At 32.2% G+C, this 20,826-nt stretch overlaps 1 protein-coding gene and 1 pseudogene across 1 annotated transcript in view; both read left to right on the top strand.

The window, feature by feature from the left end:
• Window positions 1-6,713: 6,713 nt before the first annotated feature.
• Window positions 6,714-7,715, top strand: LOC134683884 (uncharacterized; annotated as a pseudogene).
• A 6,032-nt stretch (window positions 7,716-13,747) lies between these two features.
• The window catches only part of LOC134683781 (receptor-type tyrosine-protein phosphatase T-like), a 61,032-nt gene continuing 53,953 nt past the window's right edge, over window positions 13,748-20,826 (top strand). Inside the window, exon 1 of the mRNA XM_063543123.1 lies at window positions 13,748-13,825. The gene's annotated coding sequence lies outside the window, so the exon portion shown is untranslated. The remainder of the gene's footprint in view (window positions 13,826-20,826) is intronic.

Below are 20,826 nucleotides of genomic sequence, written 5' to 3'. Positions count from 1 at the left end.
AGCTGTTGTCGACACATAAATACTAAAGATTTTTAACTGGTGGAGCAGACTGTAAGACAAGCTGTCAATAATTACTTAGTTTGTACTAGCTTTGCTAATATTACATGTACATACATGTATATATCCGTTTAACTGCGACGGACAAATTTAAATTACACAAAACTTGTAATAGTCTCATTTTAAACGTTGGTTACAAGATAAAACCATTTAACCCCTTTTTTTCCCTTACTATATATACATACAACTCGTCTAAACATCAACCCAACAATGTTAGATCAAAATTTTTGGTTCTTCCCTCGCCGGGATTCGAACCCATGCTACTGTGATATCGTGACACCAAATCGCCTGCACTGCAGCCGTCCCGCTAGACCACACGACCACCTGGACTCTCATATATATAAGAAGAAAAAAAACAATAATGATAAAAGTAAGACATTCAGCAATTTTAACTTTAGAAACTGAGATATAAACGTTACACAAATCTTTTCAATCTAACCCATAAGATTTGCAAAAGTTGTATTATTCTTTATAAATATGATTGTTATATGTTGGAATCACATGTACATTTTGTACATGAGGGGGTTTAACTTAAAAGTAATATACTGCTTTTAACTGGTAAATCTGACAATGACCTGATAAATTCTCAACTGGATCATACTAATGCAAAGCTCTAGGGGTTGGCATAAGTAACGTCTGATGATGATCCAATGTACAAATGTATGTGGCTAAAGGAGTTGAGTTAGTGGCGTGATGAGTCGTGAATCCTGTCCAGTCTGGTGACCCATCTATAAAAACTGGTGTGTTCGTATTGTCCAAGTCTCTGGTCCAACTGTTACAACCCTTGGCCGTGTTCTGTGGTCGAGCAAGGTTTCTAATGATCTACCCAACATTGTGCTACAACTCAACAAAACATAAATATTAGTTCCACCATGCTACATAGCATTGACATAACAAAACCAAATGACTGTACAAAGAAACAATAACAATTAATCAAAGTACTGAAGTACTGAACATCAGAGGACCTCAAGTTGTGTTGAATTATTGATAAATGACAGGTGTTTATATTACAAAATGTATACTTGCCGGACAGATATGTTCAACTTACAATATAGTACAAATAATATAATTTGCTATGCTATATATATATATGTATATTATATCTGAGATACTGACTTGAACTAGGATACTTAACTTTGTGAATTATCAATGATTATGTGGTCAAATGAGAACTGTTAGATTGGCATTATGACCATATATTTGCACACATACAAAAATAGTTAGCATATAACTTATAATAGACAATCAACATAGTGTTATATAGTTACTCACCAATGCTCTGACACTGAACTATGATAAAGAGGTTTAAGACAATCATATTAAAACAGACAAATTGTAATATTGGAGCTAAATTAAAGATACCAGATGAACAGCAAACTCATAAACCGAAACTTACAATTCCATGACTAAAACTAAAAAAGACATGCAGACAAATAAAAGTACACTAAAAACAACATAGAAAACTAAAGACTGCCCCCAGAGAATGGCCAGGTCTTCTACTTTCTGGAACATTTGGCTTTTGGGTCAATCACTAATGGAGTGGATGTTAACACAGCAATATTACTATCCCTTATTCTAGATTTTTGTTGCAGTCAACAAAAACTTTTTTAATGTTCAGAAATAGCTTCACTGAGTTATCTTGGTTTTATTGCAACGTTAACACAGTCAATCATTTATCCATTATATTTTTTTTTTAAATAAGAATCTGCAGCTATACATGTACATTGTACGCCCCCCTCTGAATCCGCCACTGACAGTATATATACATGTATAATCTCATTCCATCATTAATATTGGTCATTGTTGGTATAAATTTATCTTCAAGTTTAACAATGTACTGTGAAACAGCTATCTTCTAAGTAACAGATACTTAGTATATAGTATGGTTATAAGTGTGAAACCACTGATTCAAAGGAAAAGTTTCACTTCTTGTCCAAAATGGCCTAAAATATTTACTTTAACATAAAGCTCCAAAAAGTTCACAATTATTTGGTTTCTCAAATGGGTATATTTCTAAAGTCTTAACGCTCAATAAATGAGTTCTTTTCATAAAAGTACATTTTATGTTCCAAATTTTTTCAAAACATGATGATTTTGGGCAATTTTCAGACCCGAAAGCTTTAAGCCTTTAAGAATAAAGATTTGGCCACCACCTACAGTGTACCTTCCAAAATGTTTTGTGACCAAAAGAATCCAAATCTGATATATAATTCATCAATATAAAAACTTTTAAGATCTTGGATGGCAGCCATTGCTGCCAAGTTTAATTATCCCAACAACAATTAAAGTTTTACCATAGTTATCTGTGGTATAATTTTCACAATTATTCAATAGTTTTGTTGTGTATGATTTACAAAAAGAAAAATAGAGATGGCAAGACCTGAAGAAGGCGGCCAAATTTTTTTAAGTGACATATGAACATGATGAACAACAGAGTCAGTGTGGGGCCACTAAGCTAAACTGCCCGCTTTGCACCAGCCAATATAAATGAATGCCTAGGGTGGGAATCGAACCCACATACACCAACTTTGTTGTCCCTATATTTTTAAATGAACAAAAAATTGTCAAAAACAAATTAAAAAAAATGTATAAATTGGTTAAAATAATTATCAATTTATACATGAAAATATCTATAGATTGCTCAAAGGTGTCCGTATTCACCTCAGAAACTAACAAAACCTTTGAATAGACTTATTAAGAAGGGATATAGTAACGATACTGTTATCAGGTCATTAAAGATTGCATATTTTGGCGTTCATATTGATTCACTTATCGGGTCTTTGCATTGGAACTGAACACATTTATTCAAAAAACAGTTGTTGGCATGACACAAGTTATGTTCTTCTCATATATGTAATGATGGTATCATTGGTATGATACTAAACCCCTAACAGGAAGGATTTTGACACATTCCCCATTTCCATTCTCAATTTTAACATTTTGATAAAATAAAACACTAACACTTTGCAATGTTGCAGTTCAACTTTTCATCTGGGGTTCCAGAAAACTTTTAAAATATCTCTTGCAGTCATATGCAGGGTAAAGCACTCATAGGTTTGTCTCTATCAAGATTTGCTAAGTTTACTCAATAATCCCAATATTGCTCTCATTAGTGTAAATAGCCACATGTGTGCTCAAATAACCATTTAGATTAGTATCAAAATTGATATATCTAACTCAATTGAGTAGATCTAGCTCAAATTTTACTCATAAATGTAAGTGATCATATTTGTGCAATTTAAGATTTCATGGGTGCTCGTAGTGACACTTAACTGATTGTATCTGCTCAAGTAATCATGTATGCGTGAACAAATGTCTAATTCAAATACCTAAAATTTTACATGGATATGGTTACACAACTTAATAATTTTGGCAATACATGTACAACAAGGAAGACTTAAAAAACATAACAGTTACATTTGTAATCTATAATTATACCTCTAAAACTGTAAGGCCGGATTCTCCAAATATATCTAGAGGCTAGTAAATGGTACGGACAACGCCACTAATTGTAATTCAGTAAATGTGATTTACCCCAAATTCTGTCACAGGGGCGTAGCTGCCGTTAGGCACTTTAGGCACATGCCTACACATAATTTTTCACAAATATTTTTCACAAATATTTTTTTATCCAAAAAATAAAAAATGATAAACAACGTTATCTGTAGATGAACGCCAGTTAAGTTGTCAAAACTCTTTGATTATCGAATGTCAAGTGCACACTAGTCTCTCGTTCTTAGTGAATGGAATGTTGGATAGAAATGAATGTTATTATGATTTTACCTTATATAGAATCTATAAACTAGAACTTAGTTGGTTCAGATCATTTCACTTCTATCAACAAAAACTTGAATGAAACTCAACTTAGACACATGAGTGTTTTACTTTAATTAGTTGTTAGTTTTCAACTAGCTTTCCATTTTGCCTTCACCCGACTTGCCAATGTTGGTTGTCCGTTTGGCTGTGGAGGATGTATAAATACGCAGTCACGTTAGGTCAAAAATGGGGACATTAAATCCGATGCCTAGTTGTAGAGAGAATGCCACTCTTTGGGTAGTTCGTAGTTTGCAGAATTTCTGCTCTTTTCCAATAATCCTTCATTTTCAAATGAACATGCATTTTCAAATTTCAAGACCTTCGTTCTGGACGACACCTTTTACAGGACCTAGCTCCCTGTTGTATGTATTTATTGTAAAAAAAAAATTGTCCAAATTCCTAACCAGGTAGGGATTTTACAGTAGAGGATACTAGTAAAGAAATATGCATTTCTTGAATTTTGTTACGATGGTATGAACAGAACAGAACTGTGTGTATGTGTTTGTCTGGCTAGGGTGTAGGTTTATAAGAATTAAAAAAAGATTTATGATTTTTTTCCAGCCAAACGGATCGTTTTATTATATAGAAATATTAGTGTTTACGTGGATTCCTATTTTTTTTAATGAAGGATCGTCACAATATTTACTATTAATTAAGTTATATGTATACATCAATCAGAACGGAATAGATATGAAAATACCAAACAGAGTGTATTGCTTCATTAAATGGATACGCTGATCTACGCTGGGCACTTGCATAATGTGAGTTTTTTTATCCATATTTCCGATTGTTCTGCTTTACCTAATTCACTAGTCAGATTACTCATAATTATTCGAACTTTTCATCATGTATATAATAATTATCATGAATAAATAACCAGTAAATTTAATATTTTTGAACATAAAATTATACAGCTAAAATGCTTAAAACCGTTTTCCGTCGGGGGGCGAAGGCCCCCCTGAACCCTCTACCAGGGCTCTGCCCTGGACCTAGTGGGGACCTTGAGCGGCCCCAGACCCCCTGCCGATTGGTGCCTACAGTTGGCTGATTACCTAGCTAAGCCCCTGTCTGACTTTCAGTGTAAAATAAGACTTTCTAATAAGACGAGCGAGCAAAGAGTCATAATTCACACTCAAAAATAGTCCATCTCTATTGGAAGAATAAGAAGTCGAAGATTCTCTGAATATTACATAAAATACTATTATTTCAAACAATAATTATATATAATTACTTACAAATTCATTAACAAAATCCGCTTTTTTTTCTAGTCAAGGGACATAATTATTCAAATATACTAATGCAAGTAACTAAGTCGGAGAAGGAGCGAAAATCCGAAACAATACCTTATAAAACAGAAAATAGTTCCACGTGTGTGTCCAAGTGATCAATCTACTTGTTATTTACGAAGAAAAGAAATTTAACTTCAAAAATTGTTCAGATCTTTAAAAAAAACAAATAGTTGCATTAAAGAATACAAAGAAAGTCGGTAACCTTATCTTTAAGGGCCTTGCAGGTTCTTGTTACTCCTACCCTGCTGGTATTTTCAAAATGGCTGCGGGGGACGCGGCCTGAAAAAATATTTTAATATTGTGTCAGATCATGGAAGTAATATTTAGAAGGAATAACAACGACTAATTAGCATGTAGTTATAGCATGCTGAGCTCTGTACTAAAGTCATACAATTTTATCCAATTATAGTCTCAGCGGTAAGACCCCTTTGGTTACTATCTGCGTTACCGCGGTTGTAAACTGGCATCTTGAATTTCTTATCAGTCACGTGGTTTTATCGAGTCCGTTAATTATAAAGTACCTGTGTGACATCCGCGGTTAATTAATAAGAAGGTGGCGCTGTATCATATAAAACATCTACCTTCCAAAAGCAGTCGTATGACGTAAAAAACTTGAAAAACGGATGAAAATTGTTCAAACTACAGCAGTTTAACATGGAAAATTGTATTTAATTTAGCTTATTTTTGCTTTTTACCGTTTGTTTTAAACTGTTCTAAAAGTATTTTCCGGTTAAAAGCGGATCCCGAGTTAAACAGGTAAATACCGATAAATCGATCAGGTTTCACATGATGTTTAACAAAATAATGTAGGCAAATGTAGGCATATATTTTTTTACTGTTGAAATGTGCAAAGTTTATCGAGATTGAATAAAATAAGATTTACTTTCAAGTATTCTAAATTTATGTATATGTCATAAATGTAATTGATTGCATTATTGAAACTGGACAACTAAAACGGGGATAATATTTTCGTAAATATATATTTAAAAAGTGTTTATTGTGGAATGCTTGTATTAATATAATAAGCTATACAGCAAAACATACAACAAGCCGACGAAATGGGCTTGAATATACGGTAAATTCATTTTTACACAAATTATTTTATGTATCAAGAACTTAAATTGAAGGATAGAACCGTTAAGAATTGTGAATATTTTAATTGATAATAAAGGGGGTTCAAACGTATTTTTATACAATCATTTTCTTAACTTTATACGGAAATGGTTTTTTAATTGTCTGTTAATATTAAAATTGAAATGACTCAACTTTGTTCTCCAATTTCGTATGTGAAAGCTGTCGGTTTTAACTATTAGGATCAAACTAACAAAAAATATGGAAAAATTGGACTAAAATGAAAATTGAACGAATACATATCAACACCATTGAGTTAATATTTATATTGTTGTCCTGAATATGCATGAAATATTTGCAGATGGATATTCAACAATCAATATTTATATTGACAGGTGGACCCTGAAACCATGAAATCTGGCCCACCACCACTCTTTTCCCTTGAACAAGAGGCTCATTTGGTAAACCACATTAAAAAAAATGAGCCACCTGGGATACGGCTATACACGTGTGGAAGTAACAGCTCTAGCTTCTGATTATGCTGTTAGCATTAGATAAAAGGACAAAACTGACAAACAACTTTCACTTCAGTGGTTTAGATCATTGATGGATAGGTGGCCTGATTTGAAGTTACAGAAGCCACGTGCTTTGTCAATATATAGGGCCAAAGGGGCTTCTAAGGAAGTGATTGATTCATATTTCGATGAGTTAGAGAATATATTAAATAAATATGACCTAAAGAACAAGCCACATTGTATATATAACATTGATGAAAAGGGTATTACACCGGAACATACTCCTCCAAAGGTAGTTGCTGATGTTGAGATAAATGCATCAGCTGTCACCTCAGAGAGAGACAAAACTACAACCAGCATAGCTGCTGGCAATGCTATTGGTACCCAAATACCACCTTTTCTTGTCTTTGCTGGCCAGCGCATGAGGCAGGAACTAATTCAGGGCTGTACACCTGGAACCACTGGTGATGTTAGCCCTACCGGATGGTCAAACACTGATATATTTCAAAGTTATCTTCAAACACATTTTATTAACTATGTTCAAGGTTTATCTGACAAACAGCCAATTCTTGTAATATATGATGGCCATTTGTCGCATGTTTCTCTAAGTGTTATTGACTGGGCCAAGACAAACAACATTATACTTTTGGTTCTTCCAGCCCATACAAGTCACTTACTTCAACCTCTTGATGTTCATTGTTTTGGTCCTCTCTCTAAAATATACAACCATTCTTGTCATAAATTTATGAGAGAGAATCACTGCAAAATTAGTAGATATAATGTTGGGGAGCTATGCACAAATGCCTATGTTAAAGGACTGTCGCCAGACAATTTGAAGTCATCATTCAAACGTTCAGGAATATATCCTCTAGACAAATCTCCGTATCCCCACAGATGTACCTACCAGCTACTGTATACACTCAGACGGAGACTGACGGACAGAACCAAGAAACAGATGACATCATAGACCATCTAAATGACATAAATGTACCCTTGACCTCTGACCAGACTGACAGTATAGACAACCCCCCTCCAATGGACTTGTCTCCTGGTGTGAATCAGGTACTTGTTGGAAGCCCTACCAAGACTTTATCCCCTGAAATTATGACACCAGTACCTGTTAATTCCCCACCCATGGACTTGTCTCCTGACATTTTTCGTTTCTTTGATGACCCTGACTTTATGGACATTGACATTGCAGACAAGACAGACACTTTACATGACAATGAAGAGACACAAGACATACACATGACACTGACTGACATACCCAGGGACAGAAATCTGACAGAATCACCAACATTATCTACATTTTTTCATAGTCGTGAAAAAGGTTTGTCAAATAAAAATATTAAAAAGAATAACAGAAAATGTTTGTCAAAAATTGTGTCTGGTAAATCAATTACAGAAGAAAATGTTATAGAATGTATTAAAGAACACTGTCAGTCTAAAAAGTCTGTAACCAAAAGTAGTAAAATTAATTCTTCAAAAACAAAAAGTAGTAGTAAAAAGAAATCTAGTACTAAAAAAATGAAAGAAAGGGGTGTACAATCGAAAGGTAATTCATCACCTACACCAGGTACAAGTGGGTTGCAGGTTATTTATTTATCAGACAGTCAAGAAAGCCTGTATGAGCATGAGAGTCAAATGTCTGAAAGTGACCTGTGCTGTGTATGTCACAAATTTTATCCACAAAAACTTAAAGAATGTGGCGATTTGACTATAGCAAAATGGGGCCAATGTATGTTTGATGGCTGCTCTCACTGGGTGCACTTACGTTTTTGTTGTAATGTTAGAGCAGTAAGGACACACAGTATTTTTAACTGCCCTTGTCATGGCTTACCATGTTTGCAGGAAGAATAGCTAGGCCAACTTCTATTTATATATATATATGTCTATATGTGTCTGTTACTAGTAGTTTATGAAATTATGCATGTAGTTCACTACGTTAAATATGTTTGGTTAATATAAAAGTAATTCATGTATAAAGCTATTATTAATTGTGAAATGTCAGAAAATGAGTAACACTTAAATGTGTGATTCCTTTATGTACAGTGCCATTAATCCAGAATAAAATAATTTCAATGGCATAATCATTTGTCTTTATCTCTAATATGAAAACAATTTTACAATTTCAGCACATGAAACATCAACCGAAAGCTATTTAGTTATTTATATTACTGAAAAGTATTAAATATTACATTTTTTAGTGACTCAAGCAATCACCAGAACTTCGACTTTAAAAAACTCTAATTTCCGGTTTTTTTAGTCGTTTCCTATACGTGTACTGATCCAGTTTTTACTTCATACGAAAACATATGACGTCATTTTTTGACAAACGAAAATCACAAAATAATCAGAAACAGTTAAAAAACGTAGTAAGCCTTGACAAATAAATCTAGACACATACAAACAGTCGACAGAATATGCTTTTAAAATTCCAGTACACAGGTAAATAAAAACTCAACAGTGAAAACCGGAGGAAGTGAAACTTGTTATTAGTACGAAAACACATGACACGATGATATATTTTTTTTTTATATAATAACAAATTAAACTCGTCGTGCATCTAATTTTATGTATGATTAACAATGACGCATGGTAAACATTACTATAATTTGCAAATCTTAGGATAATGTTGCATCTAATTACTCACACTTGTAAAAAAAAAATATATAAAAATGAAAACAAATAATCCATTCATGGGACCAATTTTTCATTCAGTCTGTGAATGTGCTCTCCACATGGCGATGAAATATATCAAATATGGTTAAAAAATGACGATCCATAAAACGAATTCTTTCTAAGATTACTTCTAATAAATGACACCTTATCGCTATTCCCGGCTGACCCTGCCGCTTGAACTTTTGACGTCAACAACAATCACTTTTCCATTGTGGCGTCAGATATTTTGTTTTATGACGTCAACATTTTACGGGAACCTGTGTGAAATCCAGCAATGGCGGATAAATAGCTATAAGGTGTATTAGAAGCATGAGTTAAGTTAAAACCTAGTCCAAATAATTATGACGTCTTGAAAGGCTATTATAATTTTTTTCTTTGACGCCTTACTTCGACAGAAAAAAAATATAATAGCCTTTCAAGACGTCATAATTATTTGGACTAGTTAAAACCATACAAATTCTAACACTAGTTTACCTCACCATTTCAAATTTTTAAGTTTACCGCTTACGAAATTTAAACAGCTTGCTTGCTGCGATGAAATTCTACCGCTTACGAAATTGAAACAGCTTGCTTGCTGAGATAAAATTCTAAAAAGGACTAAATGACGTCATAGAATATAACGTCACTCATGTTGGGTAAATCTAAAACATGAAACACAATCCGTGAGTGGCCCCGGCGATAACTGAATTTAAGTCTATTAACTTTAATTCCATTAATTTTTCGTCAGGGATTTCTAAAGTTGACCTGACTGTATTGCAAATAATACCTAAAAATTCCATTCAATGGGATGGTGAGAAGGCCTTATGGGTAGATTCCTCTACACCACAAGACAGAAATAAATTTTCAAGCTCCTTAAATGCTTTAAGGTGGTATGGGAGTCTAAAATAAAAATGATAGAATTTGTTCATACTTTGCCAAAATGTAGTATCTATTGATACATGTTAAAAAATATTATAAAAATGATAGGTCACCGTGCATTTTTTCAAGCTACGGGTCGTGACAAAATGACACATTTTGTATGGATTATACAGGAAAAAACACCATTTTGTGAATAGAAACTAAACGAAATGATAGAATTGTAAAATAAATTAGGAAAATATAGCTTTCAAACAATGCTTCGATAATATCAAAAGAAAAGATAGGGTCACCGTACGTTTTTTCCGGCTAAAATACAAAGCAGGAAAAGTCCATGAACAATCCAACAGAAAATGCACTGTTTTAGAGTTACCTCCCCTTAAAATGACAATTTCAAAATATTTAAAAACAACCAAAAATAATCTACACTTGTACATATATTTATATTTATAAGTTATATTCTTATAAATTGGATCTTTTAAATGTAAAAACACATGAAATATCTGCATTCTTGCATCAAATTTTGCTAATTTGATAGAAAATATGGACCTTAGATTCTCTGTTTTTTACTATCCAAGATGGCGAAAGACACCCATACCACCTTAAAGGCGTTTGAGACGTTTCTGCACCCGCGAAATCGTCAAGAAAGTTAATAATATTAAAACCCTTTAGTCTATTATGTGACTGCATTCAATTTGGTGAAACGTTAACAAATTTGCGCTGCTGAACATGGAATCATAGATAACACAAGGTCAAAATGCATCAAATAAAAAGGACCCAATAAAGCCTTTTTAGCTCACCTGGCCGAAAGGCCAAGTGAGCTTTTCCCATCACTTGGCGTCCGGCGTCCGGCGTCCGGCGTCCGGCGTCGTCGTCGTCGTCGTCGTCCTGCGTCCGTCGTCGTTAACTTTTACAAAAATATTCTCCTCTGAAACTACTGGGCCAAATTAAACCAAACTTGGCCACAATCATCATTGATGTATTTAGTTTAAAGTTTGTGTTTAATTACCCGGCCAACCATCCAAGATGGCCACCATGGCTAAAAAGAGAACATAGGGGTAAAATGCAGTTTTCGGCTTATAACTCAAAAACCAAAGCATTTAGAGCAAATCTGACAATGGGTAAAATTGTTTATCAGGTGAAGATCTATCTGCCCTGAAATTTTGAGATGAATCAGACAACCCATTGTTGGGTTGCTGCCCATAAATTGGTAATTTTAAGGAAATTTTACTGTTTTTGGTTATTATCTTGAATATTATAATAGATGGAGATAAACTGTAAACAGCAATAATGTTCAGCAAAGTAAGATTTACAATAAGTCAACATGACCAAAATGGTCAGTTGACCCCTTTAGGAGTTATTGCCCTTTATAGTCAATTTTTAACTATTTTTCGTAAATATCCATGATCTTTTACAAAATTTTCTCCTCTGAAACTACCGGGCCAAATTAATCCAAACTTGGCCGCAATCATCATTGATATATTTAGATTAAAGTTTGTGTTTAATTACCCGGCCAACCATGCAAGATGGCCGCCATGGCTAAAAATAGAACATAGGGGTAAAATGCAGTTTTTGGCTTATAACTCAAAAACCAAAGCATTTAGAGCACATCTGACATGGTGTAAAATTGTTTATCAGGTCAAGATCTATCTGCCCTGAAATTTTGAGATGAATCAGATAACCCATTGTTGGGTTGCTGCCCATAAATTGGTAATTTTAAGGAAATTTTACTGTTTTTGGTTATTATCTTGGATATTATTATAGATTTAGATAAACTGTAAACAGCAATAATGTACAGCAATAATTTAAGACTCAAAAATAGGTCAAATGACCAAAATGGTCAATTGACCCCTAAGAAGTTATTGTCCTTTACAATCAATTTTAAACAATTTTCATAAAATTTGTAAATTTTTACAAACATTTTCCACTGAAACTACATGGACAAGTTCATTATAGATAGAGATAATTGTAAGCAGCAAGAATGTTCAGTAAAGTAAGATGTACAAACACATCACAATCACCTAAACACAATTTTGTCATGAACTGTCTGCTTCCTTTGTTTAATTCACATATACCAAGGTGAGCGACACAGGCTCTTTAGAGCCTCTAGTTTCTATTTCTTTTCGAAGATATTTATCAATGTCATTAGAAAATGGTATCGCCCCTTTATGATTTTTTACAGTACAAGAAGCACCATGAAACTATTTGTTTACAGTCATAACCAACAGGAAATTCAAACTCTAGTAGAGCGCATATATCTCTGTCATAGAAATCCGAGAGCATAAATTTGCAAAAATCAATATTCAAATGATTATCCAATGGTATGTGATCACCTTCATAGTTATACATATACGAGCTAAAAATAATTTCGTGATCTGAGATAAATGTATCTTGAATATGCAACCAATGCGTGTCAGAAATCAAATCAGAACAAATAATACACTCATCTAAAATTTTATTCGATATACAGTAGCTATAAGGCTATCCAGTCAAATTAGCAGACGAATAAATTACTGGTTTTAAAAAATTTATAAAAACAAACCGTTTCATCAAAAAAGAATAAAACAAAGTACAAGTATTGCGAATTGAGAAATTGAAGGAACATATTTACACCGAGTCGTTTTTATGTATAAAAGAATGGTAAATTATAACGATTTTGTGAGGTCTTACAGCTAAACATAATGTTTAAACTTAGTTAATCCTGCTTCAATACTGCTTATACATCTATCTATTTTCCTTAACACTTAATCTTATAAAATATGTAGAATGCAAGAAATTTATATCATGCCTTTTTTTTTGGGGGGGGGGGGACATGGTTGAAAATGTCTATCTAGTTCATTCAGTTCATATCAATATCATCTCCTGCGTTACACACTTTACTGTTTACATGTATGTCAATTCTGTTTCCGTTTCCTATTGTCATATATATAATCTGTCTCGATTGTTTCTGTCTTAGTTGTTCTCTATATAGACTCATTATCGATCATGTAAGTAGCAGTCTAAGTTTTATTTACATACATATAATTGAACATCTTGAACACCACTTCAAATGTACTTGCATATTTCAAATGCGTTAAGAACCAAAACGGGGGATTCCATATAAATTCGGAGGAAAAATAATAATGTGCAAAATAGGCATAAAATAGTACGTCTACTGAATCAAATATATTTAAAATATTTAGATAGAAGCTATCTGTTTGCAAACGATATTGTTACCACAGCTAGTTTAACTCTATGCTAAGACATTCTTCTTCGTCGGACAATGGTAGGGGTTCAATAGTTTTTTTTTATTAAATTACTGTTAAATATTTTATGGTGAGTACGTCTTAACTGAACGTCAAGTTGTACCTAATAATCCGGAGTTAAAATTTTACATTTTTTAACATACAATTTCCGTTTAAATGTAAAAAAAGATTAGATGCACAATAATGATTACCCTTCCTCCCCTTCCTGGTATAGAACATATCATTAAAATGTAATTTACTGTCAAAAAGAAATGTAAATGAAAATTGGACGTTTACAAAAAATATTTCTTTTCTAGTGAGTACATTTATAAATATATATCATTTAGTTTGCAAAGATTTTATATTTATATAACTTGTAACCTGACTTTATCGAATCACAACTCAACCCTCATTTCTCTAAACTGGACTTTCGTTACTCACAACTCGACTTTTTCAACTCGTAACTCAACTTACTTTAAACTCGTAATTCTACTATCTAGACTCGCTGTTATTTTTGGCCGTAATACAATTTTAAAGAAATTATTAGTTAAAAGAGGGTTTCTATAAATTACAAACATGGACAAAAATTATTGAGGGAGACTCTGGAAAGTGTGACAAATAAGCCCCTCGATTTTCAATTTGTTTCATATTTCATTATATTTTCTTTTTCCTTTATTCCATTTTACCGTTTTGGTGCAAAATATTCTATACAAATATGTCAACATGGTTTACAATAGTTGTGATATATATATGATATATATATAAATATTAGTGTTGTGATCGATAAAAAGCTTTTTAATCGCGTTTATATTCAAATTATGTAGCATACAGTAGTGTGTGTCATATAGAAAATATTCTCAAGCGATAAATTCATTGAAAAGGTCATTTTTGCTTGAAGCAAGTTATATTATACCCTAATACAGAAACTAGAGTTATTAAGTGTGTATTACAATGACTGCTACAGGTGACAATTTAAAAGCTTCATTTCATTTATTTACATATTTTGTTTTTAAACGTGTACAGGTACAAAAAATGTAGAAAAGTATTTTCTTCGACCTTTTATCAAGGTAAAATAGGGGGAATTCATGAGTATCTACAGTTGTAGTTCTTTAAAATTATTTAAATGTCTGTTATTTTTTAAGTGTAAGGATTTATATGTTTGAGCTTTTTCAATTTCAATTGGGGCAGTTGTAACCAACACTATCACCTGTTCGGGTTGGTCGTTAATGAATATCTGTTTCACTGATGACAACTGATATGTTCAAATTATGATACATTTAATCCCGTCCCTTTTCGCCAAATTATACTTATCATTGTTTTTGTACTATGATGTGCAACACGACGGATACAACATGTGGAGAAAGATCTGTGAACTCTTGGGAGCACCTGAGATCGTCTCCAGTTGTTGGCGGGGTTGGCATTGCTCAATCGTTAAAGGTAACTTTTGTGTGCTCTCCATTTTTATTAGTCTGTTGGTCTTTATTTCTACTCATAGCGCTGTCACTTTATTTTCGACTTATTAGCTTGAAGTCCTTTTGGTATTTTTCGGCATTCTTTCATAAACCATGTATCAGAAATTTAAAGATTGATCAAAGCCAACACAAGCCGGATGTGAACAAATGTGCTGGGAAAGGATAAGGTCTTCAACAAAAAACTTTATAAGTCAAATTTAGTTGTGATTAAACGTAAACTTTAAAGAAAAAAAACATTTATCTGGTTTACTAATTTTAAATAATCCAGGCAATCGCTTAACATATTTAGCTGAATGTGTAGGTCACGGTGTCATTTTTAAAAGTGCGATTAAATGTTACAGTAATATTGTGACAATAATTAGGTCTATTTGGTATCTTTCACCTCTTTTTATTCTTTATACTCACATTTATCTTGTGGATTTGACGTCCTATTCAACTGAATTATCATATAATACAAGGTCTTCAAGATATACTTTTCATTTGCAATAATTGTTATTTATTTCTTTAACTCAGACTACTGGGTTACAGTTATGATTTCAAATTCTGGCTTATCTGTTTAAATGCTTTTATGGGAAGTTTTGAAAAAGAAGCGGATTGTTTAATTATTTGATGTGTTTCAATATTAATGGTTTCGGGTGTACCTGGAAAGTTTTCATGATATTCTTGAGAACAGATAGCGGGAGTAAAATTGGTTATTATAAGCTGTTTAATATTTTATATTATGTACGTCTTAGCTGTTCGTCAATGTGTACCTAATAATCCGGAGATGAGGTGTACATTTTTAAACATACAATTTCCGTTTTAGTGTAAAAAAAGATTAAATGCACAATAACGACTACCCTTCCTCCCCTTCCTTGTATAGATCATATCATTTAAATGTAATTTACTGTCAAATAGAAATGTAAATGAAAATTGGACGTTTACAAAACATATTACTTTTCTAGTGAGTACATTATTTGACTTCCTTTTTAACAAGTTTAAAGCAAAATACTTAGGACATCGCTTTTCACACTAGGCATAAAAGAGAGGAATAACATATACTAGATTAATGGTTTAGAACTTTAAAATAGGAATAGATCTATATCTCAACGTAAAACTCTCGTGTAACAACTGTTTTGTCCAGTGCAGGTGTTCTACATTCGTTTATTTCGTTTGTGATTTTCCATTTAATAAATAACTTTCCGTTTTGAATTTTTCTAAGGGTTCGGTATTTTTTCTATTTTCCTTTTCTCTATCATTTGAACAACGTGTACACTTTCATACAATTGATTATATTAAGTTTGATATACTTATGGTATAGCATCGAATATTTCATGTTGCTTTTTGTAAAATGAAATAGAAATATACCCCATTAATTTCCCCAAACAAATCATAAAAGTTTGTTAAAGGAGTAGGACCGATAAGGACCGATTTTGGCCTAAAATTTTAGGTTCATCTGACAAAACGTTTTAGGCACTTTTCAAACACTTAGGGTCTATTTCAGTTGATTCAATTAGTGTGTGTGAAAGATTTTAACTGATTCACTCACTAAAAACGCTCAGACTCTAGCTTAAATATGAAAACTCTATCAAATATGCTCAACCTTTAAATATGTAATGTAGTATCATCAAATACAACTTACATTTCAATATTAAGAATAAACACAAATGCCCTCACTTTTATTTAAGACGGAAACGGTCTTAAATTTGAATAAAATGCTAACATTGTGAAGATTTTAGTAATTTAGTAATGATGCTAGTTCCCGATATATGTGCATTTTATTGTAAAAAAAACAGCCCATACATTTTGTATTTATGTGGCAGAAGCACTCTACTTTCCAATAAATACCTAACAGTTTACATTTTTACAATTGTGTAAAACTACTATATTTTGGGGCTAAAAAAATGGTCTTACTGGACCTACTCCTTTGAACTTTTTATTAAATTGTGCAGAATTTATCTTTGTTTCAAATTAAAAAAATTTTTGCATGAGTAGAGTTTCCACGTCTACTTCAACTGGCACCAAAATATTTATCCAACCTTATTGTGCCTACGCATAGTAAACAATCGTACAATTCTCGACATTCATCATCAGATAATTTCATTATCTCGAAATCAAATACAGGTTTATACAAGTGTGGAATTCACTATCACTGACGCTTAGATTTTATGCGTAGCAAAATGTGTTTGACTCCTTTCCTAATTGACTACACTGAATTCTGTCTCAATATTCCTTGAAATTAAAAATTAAAGCATTTTAGGTTGTGTACTCGTCCGTTTTTATCAAATATAAATCATTTAGTTTGCAAAGATTTTATCTTTATATAACTCGCAACCCGACTTTTTCGAATCACAACTCAACCCTCATTTCTCTAAACTGGACTTTCGTTACTCGCAACTCGACTTTTTCAACTACTATCTAGACTCGCCGTTATTTTTGGCCGTAATAAAATTTTACAGAAATTTTAAGTTAAAAGAGGGTTTCTATAAATTACAAACATGGACAAAAATTATTAAGGGAGACTCTGGAAAGTGTGACAAATAAGCCCCTCGATTTTCAATTTGTTTCATATTATATTTTCTTTTTCCTTTATTCCATTTTACCGTTTTGGTGCAAAATATTCTATACAAATATGTCAACATGGTTTACAATAGTTGTGATATATATGATATATATATAAATATTAGTGTTGTGATCGATAAAAAGCTTTTTAATCGCGTGTATATTCAAATAATGTAGCATACAGTAGTGTATGTCATATAGAAAATATTCTCAAGCGATAAATTCATTGAAAAGGTAATTTTTGCTTGAAGCAAATTATATTATACCTAATACAGAAACTAGATATTAAGTGTGTATTACAATGACTGCTACAGATGACAATTTAAAAGCTTCATTTCATTTATTTACATATTTTGTTTTTAAACGTGTACAGGTACAAAAAATGTAGAAAAAGTATTTCCTTCGACCTTTTATCAAGGTAAAAAAAGGGGGAATTCATGAGTATCTACAGTTGTAGTTCTTTAAAATTATTAAAATGTCTGCTATTTTTTAAGTGTAAGGATTTATATGTTTGAGCTTTTTAAAAAGTACTTTTTTTTAATTCGGAATTGTATGATAATTATTTTTTATCCTAAACACAATGTTCTGGGATAATTATACTGTATCAAATGTATGCATGACTGGTAAAAGGTATTATATAGTATTGAATTAAACTTGAAATTCACACATAACTCGAGAAATGGACAGATATACTTCCTAGTTCTATTGTTAATTTACTGTGAAAGTATTACTGATGTAAGGTACGTTTTCTTTCGTTAAAATATCAATTGTTGTTTGTCTTTATAAAATAGTATGCAAGTACCCATACTCTGTATTAAATAATGAGAATAAAGCATCTTATATTTTTATAGTATGAATACGTTTTTACAAGGTTATTTGCTTTTAGTTTAAACATATTAATGTACAGGGGATTGGGAAAGACGTTATAACAACTTATATTAATTCCTCCAACTCTACTGGTGCGAGTGCTGCCTTGTAGCGGTATAAGCCTGTTCTTTTTCGAAATCTACAAGAGTGTCTTTAAAGTTCAAGAATGTATGCCTCTTTAAACACGGGTCAGTCATTTGTCATCCCCTTCTGACGGACTATCGTCGTATCTCAATACCATACTCGCAAATGGTGTTAAAGAGAAGACGAAAATGCAAATCCTTAAGTTTTCTCCTCGGAACGGGGATAAAACCAGAAACCTTTACATGTTAGTAGTCCAATGCACTAACCTTTATGACACGGCTCTCCGTACTACACCACGTTTTAACATGTTCATGTATTTTTAGCAAATATTAATATATAATATGTATATGCATGAATCGTTTATTTCGTCAAATAAAATGAATATTTCGATCGTTATGTATATTTGTGTTTCGTTGTTTCTAATAATATCATGTTGTCCTTTTTGCACCAAAAGATTGTTAAATATAGATTCTTACATTGATACGACTTGATTATCCAATCGGATTTATCCAATTGAGATAGTTAAAATATCAATTTTAAAGTCCGAGCCTCGGGAATGACTTTAAAATTTATAATTCAACTATCGAGATTGGAAAAATCCGATAATCCACAAGTAACTATGTAAGAATCTGTTTTTAATAAAAAATAAATTTTCCTTTTTTGTTAAACGAAAATCCCCTTTGAGTGCCTTTCACATTCACGAAGTTGTCAATTTCATTAGCACATATTTTGATTCATCAAGTTACTTAAAGAGGTTATGACCCTCTAAATCATCCAATGATCTTTTGAGATCACCGGCAACCCCACGTTAATTAAAAAAATTATACAATGGGTTCGGAAAGAGATACATTTCCATAGAATTAGAGAAATGCATGTTCAAAACTAGTTCACATGTTTTGTTGAGGGGTTAACTGAGACCAGCTTCCGCTTCCTTTGGTTGCTTCTGGCTGTTTTCTGATCTTTGGTGGGTTGTTGTTTTTATGACTCAATTCTCAATTTTTAGTGGACGTGAAGTATGAATGTAAAAGCATCATATCCAAAACATATGAAATATCTCCTTCATGGAAATCATTCATGTCAAGATGTACAAGTAAATAAATACTCTTCGAAGCATCAAATTGAAATAATAAAACTTCATCTTGTGAATTTGCGTATTACTTCAATTTATGGCCCATTTATTAAAATTTGCAAAAGTTTGTACATAAATGTCGCAAAGGAAATGAAGGATGCATCCTTTAAAAAAAATTAAAACCAAAACTTTCACTAAAACAGTAAATTTTGGACTTTGAATTTTATAAGGAACCAAATCCATATCAATTCCAAAGAATCAATATTTTAATGTTTATTTTGTGTCTATTCATAATAAATAAGGCTTTTGAACCTTGTTTACATGCACAAATGGGCCAAACTAGCGCGTAACAGAAATCATTGAATGATGTCCATTACATGAGATCCTTTTAAAATATATAGGGCAATACAATTTTCGTACTTGCAAATGTCAACCAAAAAAAGATAGAGGTCAATAACCGATACACATTTACAAAACAAATTGATAGAGGTCAAAAATCTATACTTTGTATATCACATTAAACCATCATTATAGATCACAATCGTCATACATGAATACATTGTTGTAAAATTTTGTCAGCTTTAGTGGAAAAGAGATCGCGGGGAAGGTCTTCTGAGTATAATTATTTGAGTTATAATTAAGGAAACTTAGTACATGTGTAACCTGTTAAAAAATCTCATATCCGAGATACAAGCAATTGCGACTTGATAACAACTGAAAACGGGAAAAGGTTTAACAAAAAATTTACGATCAGAAAACAGAATGTTTTGGAAAATAGATCCTTTGCAACACAAGCGTGTTCAAAAGTTGGGCACACGACGTCGTGAATATGTTTATAATAATGTCATGGTTGATCGTGATAGAAAATTATTAGAAAGTTTTGTATAAAACTAGTTATTTATTAAGTCAAATTGGACTGCTTAGTTTTAGATATTAAGATCTTCTGTCCCACAAACATGACAGGAAGACTAAAAATAAAAAGACACTGTATAAAGATAAAATTCACACCCATGTAAATTATTTATAAGTTCTAGAATATCTTGAGATGGCTTAATAAACAAATTGAAGCAAAATATATTTACAATAAAATAATTTACAATATTTAAGTACATCATAAATTTACAAAGCCGTTCTATATCAATATTTGGACAAGCTATTGAAAAAAAAGAATACATACCACACAATAATATCAATAGCAAACGAGTGGTCTATGTAGTCAAGCTACTGTATCAGTAGCCTGCTAACTTTAATAATAGCATTGTGAGTTCAACTCCAAACCATGAC

Source organism: Mytilus trossulus, chromosome 1, assembly GCF_036588685.1.
Source record: "Mytilus trossulus isolate FHL-02 chromosome 1, PNRI_Mtr1.1.1.hap1, whole genome shotgun sequence".
Taxonomy (NCBI): domain Eukaryota; kingdom Metazoa; phylum Mollusca; class Bivalvia; order Mytilida; family Mytilidae; genus Mytilus; species Mytilus trossulus.
The sequence above is the reverse complement of the archived record's forward strand: the minus strand, read 5'-3'. Positions and strand labels throughout refer to the sequence as shown.